The sequence below is a fragment of the Durio zibethinus genome, chromosome 12, assembly GCF_047325235.1.
Source record: "Durio zibethinus cultivar Kanyao isolate XHJ-2024 chromosome 12, ASM4732523v1, whole genome shotgun sequence".
Classification (NCBI taxonomy): Eukaryota; Viridiplantae; Streptophyta; class Magnoliopsida; order Malvales; family Malvaceae; genus Durio; species Durio zibethinus.
Genome location: NC_143173.1, coordinates 21758817 through 21768474, shown reverse-complemented (window position 1 = coordinate 21768474; position 9658 = coordinate 21758817). Strand labels below are relative to the sequence as shown.

At 31.5% G+C, this 9658-nt stretch overlaps 1 non-coding gene across 1 annotated transcript; it reads right to left on the bottom strand.

The window, feature by feature from the left end:
• Nucleotides 1-8772: 8772 nt before the first annotated feature.
• LOC149515884 (small nucleolar RNA R71) lies at nt 8773-8878 on the bottom strand. Its single transcript, XR_016326377.1, has one exon. It is a non-coding gene; the product is annotated as a small nucleolar RNA R71 (small nucleolar RNA).
• Between the last annotated feature and the right edge of the window lie 780 nt (nt 8879-9658).

Here is a 9658-nt window from a genome sequence, read left to right as displayed (position 1 = left end):
ATTTAAATAATAAAATGATGAAAGAATTATGTACACAGTTCAAGATCAAGCATCATCATTCAGCATCATATCGCCCAAAAATGAATGGTGTAGTGGAAGCTGTGAATAAGAACATCAAGAGAATATTGAGGAAAATGACTGACACATATAAGGATTAGCATGAAAAGTTACCTTTTGCTTTGCTTGCCTATAGAACATCAATCCGAACCTCCACAGGGGCCACCCCGTTTTCACTGGTGTATGGGATGAAAGCTGTATTGTCGATTGAGGTAAAAATTCCTTCTCTGAGGGTGTTGATAGAGACAAAATTGGATGAGGCAGAATGGGTTCAGGATCATTTCGAGCAACTGAATCTTATTAAAGAGAAAAGGCTCTCAGCACTTAGTTATGGATAAATGTATCAAAGAAGAGTCATGCGAGCACATGATAAAAAGATACGATCTCGATGCTTTTGCGAGGGTGAATTGGTTTTGAAAAGGATGTTGCCATGTCAGCATGATAATAGAGAAAAATGGACACCCAATTAGGAAGGTCCATATGTGGTAAAAAAGGCTTTTTTTGGTGAAGCTTTGATCCTTACAGAAATGGACAAAGGTGAATTACCAAACCCTGTAAATTCAGACATTGTTAAGAAAAATTTTGCTTAAAAAAAACAAACAAACAAAAAAATACAAAAAAATAAAAAAAAGAAAGGAAGTGATTCAAATTGAAAACTTGAAAAGGACGATTTGAATAAAAAATGGGTCATTTGAGCTGAAAACCTGAAAAAACGGCTTGAATGAAGGTGAAGTTTAGAGAAAGTTTTTCAGAGAATGAAAGAGTGGCACCAAATGGACGAATTGTCATCAAAATTAAAAGAGATAACTTTTAGGGGATGAGTTCTCATTAGTCATATGAAATCACAGGCGACAAGATCGTAAATGTAACAAGTTTTTGGAAAAGACTTGGTCTGAGTAGGCCAAGGTCATTCAAATGTTCATTATCTAGAGAATTGATAATTTGGTTCTTGAAATACTTTTAAGTTAATTATTCTTTGTATCCCGAAAGGCTTATCCTTATCTTCCTAAACCCAAAATACCCCATTGCTGACTTTGTTTCACACTTAATTTTAAACCTGAAATTATTGCATTTGTCATTTAGAATTAAGATAGTGATTGATAAAGTTCATAATAAACCAATGCACCATTCAAAAAGAGAATGCAATATAAGGATGACAAAAATAATAATACGAAGGCAGAAAGAATGAAATAAAATTGATTGATTACTGAAGACAAATAAGAGAAAGGGGATAAAGAATAAAAAAGGAATTTTTGAGCGACTAAAAGCCAAATGGGTCCATCATGAGACAGAGATTTCTGATCGAAAATTGAAAGATTTAAAAGGATGAGATTACTGGAAACTACTTTTAAAGTTTGAAAGAATTGAACCAAAAGTTGAATCAACTTGGATGAAAATGCATGATATAATTCGTTGATGGCATCTTTGTTTCTTTTCATTCATCATAATCATTACACGTATTACATAGCTCTTGATAAGTTGCATAGAAAGTTTCTTTATGAGACATTAGAAAGAATCAATATATTTCTTTTTGGAAACAAAGATGATGGCCTTAAAGATGGTATGTTAGCACATTCCCTAAAATCAAAATTGTCGATCTATAGGGTACCTAATCCCCTTCAACTATAACTCAGTCTTATATAGGCCCCTGGCTTGTGGTTCAGTCTCAATTATTTTTAATATTTGGCTCGTGGTTTAATCCTAATCATTATTTTATTTTCTAACTTGCGGTTTAATCCCAGTCTCTTTTATCTCTCTGACTTGCGATTCAATCCTAGTCGTCATCAATATTTGGCTCATGGTTTAATCTCGATCATTTCATTTTTTGACTTGCGATTTAATCTTGATCTTTTTATCCTCCAGTTTATGGTTCAATCCCGATCTCTTTAATTTAAAATCACAGTTCAATCTCGATTGTTGTTATCCTCTGACTTATGGTTCAATCCTGATCTTCTTGTTTTCGAACTTGTGATTCAATCCAAGTTAACGTCATTTTTTGACTTGCGGTTTAATCTCGATTTCTTTATCCTCTTATTCACGGTTCAATCTCGCTCTTTTTAATTTAAAATATCAGTTTAATCTCGGTTGTTGTTATCTTTTGACTCGTGGTCTAATCCTGATCTTTTTATTTTCTGACTTGTGATTCAATCCAAGTTAACTTTATTTTTTGACTCGTAGTTTAATCACGGTCTCTTTATTCTTCGATTCGTGATTCAATCCCGGTCGCTTTAATTTAAAATCGTAGTTTAATCTCGATTGTCATTAACCTTCGACTCGTGGTTTATTCCCGATCGTTTTATTTTCTGACTTGTGATTCAATCCAAGTTAATGTCATTTTTTGATTCGCGATTTAATCCCGATCTCTTTATTTTTCAATTCGATGTTTAATCCCGATCTCTTTATTCTCTGATTTATGGTTTAATCCTAATCCTTAATATTTTCTTACTCTGATTTATGGTTTAATCCTAATCCTTAATATTTTCTTACTCGTGGTTTAATCCTGCTCTCTTCATTTTTGACTGGTAATTTAATTCGAGTTCAATCCTGATATTTTTATTCCTTGATTCGCGATGTTATCACAATCGATTCTTTACTTCTCGACTTGCAATTTAATCCAGATCGCTTTTATTTTCTGACTTACGATTTAATCCCAGTCATTCTTATAGTTTCTTAACTTGCAGTTTAATCCCAATCGTTTTTATTTCTCCGATTTACGATTTAATCCCAGTCATTTTTATTTCTTTGACTTGCGATTCAATCTCAGTTGTCATTAATCTCTAACTTATGGTTTAATCCCAGTCATTCTTATATTCCTGACTTACGATTTAATCCCAATAGCTTTTATTTAGTTAGTTAGTTTCGGATAAAATCGTTGTCTTTATCTTTGCCTTATTACTAATTTTCAGTAATGTGTAAAGAGGGGCAGCTGTAGACATCGAATTTTATCTGGGTCTACATTTTTATAATTAAAAAAATTAATTAATTAAAAAAATAAAAAAAATTAAATTTTTAAATAAAAAAAAGAAGAAAGAAAGACAAACGAAAAATCCAAACAGAAAAAAAAAATAAAATGGAAAGGGCTGGTGCCAGCGGGTTCCGTGCATGGCACCGCTAGCCACCCACGCCCTGCCACTACCCCAGCCATCATACCACCCCCTCGTCCAGTCCCTTCACTCCATCAGCACATGCAACCACCATTTTCAACCATATAAAACACTAGATTCTCTCTCCTTTCAGAGCTGACTGAAAACGTTCGAAGATCCCCTCACTAGAATACCAAAAAAAGACGCGCACTCAAACCAATAGCCACCACCAAAAAAACCTTTCAGACACAAAAAAATGCAAAATACACACCCCCAAAATACCCAAACAGATCTACAAAAATACAAAAATAAAAATAAAAAATAAAACACAGTCCTCCACGCAAAGAAGAACCCAGCGTCGAGTCACCTGCACTAAGAAAAAAGGGTATCAGTTAGCTTTCAAAGAAAAAAGAGAAAGAAAAGAATATCGAAAACTTCAAAACCCGATCTACGTGAATCAAGGTTGTTTTCGGTGAAAGGAGCACCGGATCTGAGCTCAGGAGGTTGAACAAAACCTTCTGGTCATTTTGAAGTTTCTGACCACCGATGACGGTGGACCAGGCGACTGTTGGTGCGGTACTCCGACGATCGAACGACAAAAGCACCGAACCTCTCACGAAGCCCTCTCTCCCCTTTTTTTCCCTTTGAAACAGAAAAGTAAGCTAAAAAAATTTAATTTTTATAGAAAGCATAAGGGCAAAAAGACGTCGTTTCAAGCGTAGAAGATCCGCGCGTGGATCAAACCTGACCCAGGATTCGCGTAACCCGACCCGTTGATCAGTTTTTCCAACAGCTACTGACCAATCCAATTGAACCGGTCTAAACTGAATCGAACCGAACCGCTGGATCATCAAACCGTTGATTGAACCGTCGAACTGGTCAGACCGGTCCAGACTAGTGTTGACCGGACCGTTGATCGATCCGATTCAAGTAAAAAAATTTTTTTTTAATTTTCTAATTTTTTATATATATATATATTTTTTATTTTAAGTTTTTATATTTATACATGATAAAAATGTTTAAATTTATTAGGATAAATATCTAATTTTTTTAATAATAATAAATAATAATAAAAGTAAGATAATAATTAAAATATATATATTAAAAATGCTTAAAAAGGAATAATAACAATACTTTTGATTATTTCCCTACCTAGATGTTGGAAGGAATAAAACATATTTTTAAAAAATAATTTCGCCTAGATGTTGGGGAATTATCATTAATAAATTTTCATAAAAAGAAATATATAAGAAATTTTTAATTAATTTTTAATTAACTTTTAAAAAATATCATTAAAATCGAACTTGCTTCGTAAATCTGCCTAGATGTTAAAAATTTTTAGAGATGTTCGTATTTTTTTAAAAACGAAATCTTAAACACTGATTCTTAATTTTCAAAATCCTAGGTTTCTAAAACCCCTAAAATCCAAAACCTACTAAAATCCGAAATCTCAAACCTTTAAACTCTTAAATCCAAAATCCTAAAGTCCAAAATCCTTTAAATCCAAACCCCCATAAAATTTGAAACCCCTAAAATCTAAAACCCTCTAAAATCCGAAATCCCAAACCTTTAAACTCTTAAATCCAAAATCCCTTAAATCCAAACCTCTAAAATCAAAATCCTAAACATTCCATACCTTAAAATCAAACCCTAAAACCCTCAAAACTTAAATCCAAACCCTAAAATCCGAATCTTCAAAATCATGAAATCCTAACCTTTAAAACCTCTACGCAAGCCTTTACTCAAAACATTTTGAAAATTCTAAGGACACGTGTGAGAATCTCATTTGAAATGATTTGTTCCCGAATGCTGCCTAGATGATGGGGTATTTATTTCATTAAATTTTTCATACAAGTTCTTAATTCGCATTAATAATAACTTTAATAAATAAAAAGTATAATAGTAAATTAGGATCTTAAATATAAACAGTTGCACCTAAGCTCTACCTAGATTTGAAGAGTCGGGGTGGTCTCATTATACTTAAAAACCTAACTTTAAAATTGCATCTCATTCCACATAACATTCATTGGCATACATCTGTCAGCGTGTTATCATTGGTAATTATTTTGCATTATTCTGTCTTTAATTTTCATTTTCTATTTGATGATAAATATTTTATAATAAAAAAAGAATAATACTTTTAAAAAAATTATGATATTATAAAATAAAATAAAAATAACATTCCGAAGAAAATAATTCTTGGTACTCTGTCTAGATGTTGGAGAGTCACTAACATTTATCTTCTATAAAGATTGTTATTTCATTTTAAGGATTATCGTGTTAAATCTCAAGCGAAAAGAGTTATTTTAAATTCTACCCAGATGTTGGAGAATTTTTAAATAATTCTTTAACTTCAAGATTTTTTTGATATTCCTAAATAAAGAGCTTTAGCAAAATTTTATTTTTCCAAATGAAGGGAATTACTATTAAATTTCAAGTCAAAACCTTTTTTATCCATCATCGAAAATAGTGCATAATTAAATGGTACCAATTTATGGACATTGTGGGGGTGCTAATCCTTCCCCACATGTAACCGACTCCCGAGCCTAACTTGATTTTTCGTAAACCAAAATTTATCTTTTTGATAAACTTTAAACTTGTTTTTATAGTTTTATTATAAAGATAAACTTTTGGGTGGCTAATCACACCCTAACAAAGATTGGTGGAGACTCTTCCATTTACTTCGATTTTAAAACTCTTTTATGTCTAGCGGTCCCAAAATCGTTACGACACTTGTTTATTGAAAAATTATGGCAAAAATACTCATAATTGCTTAAATATTCAATGCATATATAAAAATATGAGAAAAGAGGAAATATGAAAATTTTGGACTCATTTTGGATGCATTTTGGTGCTAGAAACTATATTTGGCCGAAACTAGTGTGATCATGCTTCAATGCTATACTTAGGAGATTTTTCCTACCTTTTCCTTCATTATTTCCTTTGCTTAATTAAAATTAAATAAAATTTAATTCAAGCTTTAATTTTCATATTTTTCTTGTTTAAATATTATTTTTAGCTCATTAGTGCTTTGTCATCTTTATAGTAAACTTGCATGAGCTATAATACATTTAATACATAGGTGTGATTTTGGGAGCTTGAATTAGATCTAAAAATTTTTATATTTTTACAAGGGTAATTCAGCAATTAAATGGCTTTCAATTAGCTGGGAATTGAAGATCAAAAGGAAAAGGAATGGCACTTAAATTCAAGACAAATATTCAAGCATAACCTTAGGATGCAATTGTGATGATCATGGGAAGTTGGTGCCACTTCTTGGATTCAAAGGGAAGGCCAATGGGAAGCTGCCTAGTTAGCAATTTGTAGGCTCTTAATTGGTTATAATTTTGACTTTTTAAAGCTTGTAAGATCAAAGAAAGAGAGCTTGAAGTAAAGTGAAGTAAAGATAAGCAAACTAGGAAACTTTTGAAGCAAGATTAGATTACATGGAAATATCTAGCTTTTGTGGCATTTTAGCTAGCTATTTCTTGTAATTTGATTAATTGGAACACATCATCCTTAGCTTATAAATAGGAGTGATGGCCAACCAAGGAGGAGAGTTTTTAACGAGTTTTAGATTGTTTTCATTTATTGTATTTTACTTTTTTGTTAATTTTCTCTCTAGCTATTTTCTCTTTATTCTTTTAGAGGGCTGATTGAGAGAAAATTCTTTACATTTTCTAGTGAAATTTACTTTTCTTGCATAATTTAAGATTTAAGTAATAAAAGTTACTTTTCTTAAAGTTTTCTTGGACAATTTCATGCTTTTTATCTTGTTTGGCAATTTTCTTCAGTGAGTTACCTGCAGTTTTCACATTAGATCTCATTGAATTCTTACAAGTTTTGACCCAAAATTTTCTACTAACTCTCATTCATAATACTACAAGTCTAGAAATTTCACTTGCAAATTCGTTACATATTTTTTTTTTAAATTCTTGGAAGTTTTGGCTGAAAATCTAGCAGCAAGGGAAGCATCAAGTGGTGATAGCCCTTTAGGAGTCTTCTCTCATTGCTAGGCGTTCATCCATTTTATCCTTGATTTAATCTTGTTAATTCATTTATTTACTTTCTTAGATTCAATTCTTTGCTTTAAATTTGATGTTTTCCATGGTTGTTTGGCTAATTTTCTTTTGATTGCTCTATTTTTACATTTTTTGCACTTTGATTTTTGTGGAAGTCAATTGAGCTTGTAAATGCATTGTTTTGAGGATTTTTTTCTTGGATCTTATAGTTAGCTTGTAGATCTAAGTTGCATTAGCTCAGTTTAAGTTCATTCACACTCTAGGATTGTAGATCTAAGATTTAATTTCGAAATTGTTGCATTTCCAATTTTGAAATCAGTTTCAATTTTCTAGGATTTTAATCTTTCCTTGCAATTTCCCTTAAACAACTTCAATTCAATTGTGTTTTAATTCATGTTCCATTGTTGTTTTTGCAGCTAAGATTCTGTTCAAATTGAATTCATGTAAGATTCAAAGTGCATTTTCTTTGGAAGTTAAAGTATTATTTAATTCGATTAGAGTTTACATGCAATCTTTGCATTTGCTGTTTGGTTGCACTTCTAGTTTTTTAATTCATGTACACTAGATTAGAATTACATTTCTTGAATGTTTTAATTCAATCGATATAATTTAGTTATTTTCTTTCATAGGATTTCATGTATGCTTTCTTTACATTTACCTAGTATACTTTTGGTTATGTGTATGTTACTTCCTTGTTTTTACTTTCTTATTGAGCTTAGAGTAACAATGCTTCTTGTAATTGTTGGAATTAACTTTAGATATAGTATGTCAATAATAAGTACTTAGCCTAGACTTTTTAACTAATCTTCGTGTAAACAATACTTTGACTTAAGTCACAATAATTACTTAAACGATTTGTGCGCTTGCAAAAATCATCAATTAAGTTTTTGGTGCTATTATTGGAGACTAGGTGTCAAGATTTCCTTTAGGCTAATATCGTACTTTGACATGCTCGTCTATAGATTAATTCACCCTTTAGTGTACATACATGCTAGGCTAGTTACTAACTTGCCTTGATTTTGTTTCATTAAAGTGTACAAAAGCTAACTTTTTTTGTTGTCTCATTTTATTAGTTGTACATACTTAGATCCTTTCTTTAGAATTCTTCCATTTAATCTAGTTGTCCTTATGGCCAATGTATGCAATCAATTAGGAGTCATGAGTTGATCCCTCTAGATCTGAAGATAGAAAACACCCTTAGGAGAATTAGAAGGGAAAGATAAGTTGATCTTACCAAAATGGCCTAACAAGCAAACACTAGAGCCTTTAGAGATTATGTTGTGCCTAATCTTAATGGTTTCCAACCTAACATTAAGAGGCTAGCCATTCAAACCAATAACTTTAAGATTAAAACTGCAATCATTCAAATGATTTAATCTTCAGTGCAATTTAATAGTCATGCAAATGAGAACCCTAATGCTCACCCATGGGATTTCTTAGAGATATGTGATACATTTAAACATAATGGTGATGCCATTAAAATTAGGTAATTTTCTTTTTCCCTTAGAGATAAAGCCAAGAATCCGCTATGCCATCGGATTCTATTACTAGCTGGGATGATTTAGTATAAAAGTTTATGGCTAAATTCTTTCTTTCGACCAAGACAGCCAAAATGCAGAATGATATTACTACTTTTGCATATCATGACTCAAAGACCTTGTATGAGGCTTGAAAATGATATAAGGAGCTCTTGAGAAGGTGTCCACATCATGGACTATCGAAATGGTTAAAAATTTAGATTTTTTTATAATAGGTTGATAACTGCCATTGGGACTATTCTAAATGATGCTGTAGGTGGTGCTCTCATGAGTAAGACCTTTGACATTACCTATGATTTGATTAAGGACATGGCAACCAATAGCTGCCAATGGTCTAATGAAAGGTAATATCATACGAAAACCTCAAAAGTGTACGAGTTTAGTGAGATTACAACTTTAATTGCTTAATGGACATACTCTAAAGGCCCAAATAACAAGTTATACTCACAAAAGAAAAGGGGAGAGAGAGAGAGAGAGAAAGAGAAAGAGAGAAAAGGGAGTGGCAGAAATGAAAAAATTGCTAAAGAAAAATCAAAATAAAATTCAATGTTCAAGAGCCTTATTAAAATCATCAACTTTAAATAATAGTTACTTTTTGGCAAGAACTTTATAATAAGGCTTAAAAGTAAGATTTTCTTGATAAATTTTTAAATTTCATGACCATGTTATTTTCGATCAAGATAATTATGATTGACTTTTTTTTTCACTTATTTCAAAAGGACTTTAAAAAATTTATTCCATGTCATAACAGATTATGTTCTAGCAAGAGAAGAAAAATCTAAATTAATGTATCAACATGTTGTACACTATAGTTAAGAACAATTAGATTGATGAACAAAGGTTCTTTCTTAAGAGGGAGACTATTGCAAACAAGTAATCAACAAAGAGAACAAAAGGCAAAACATTAGGATTGGATAACTCTTAGGCTACTTAAGTATATTGTGCTAGGTAAGGAAAG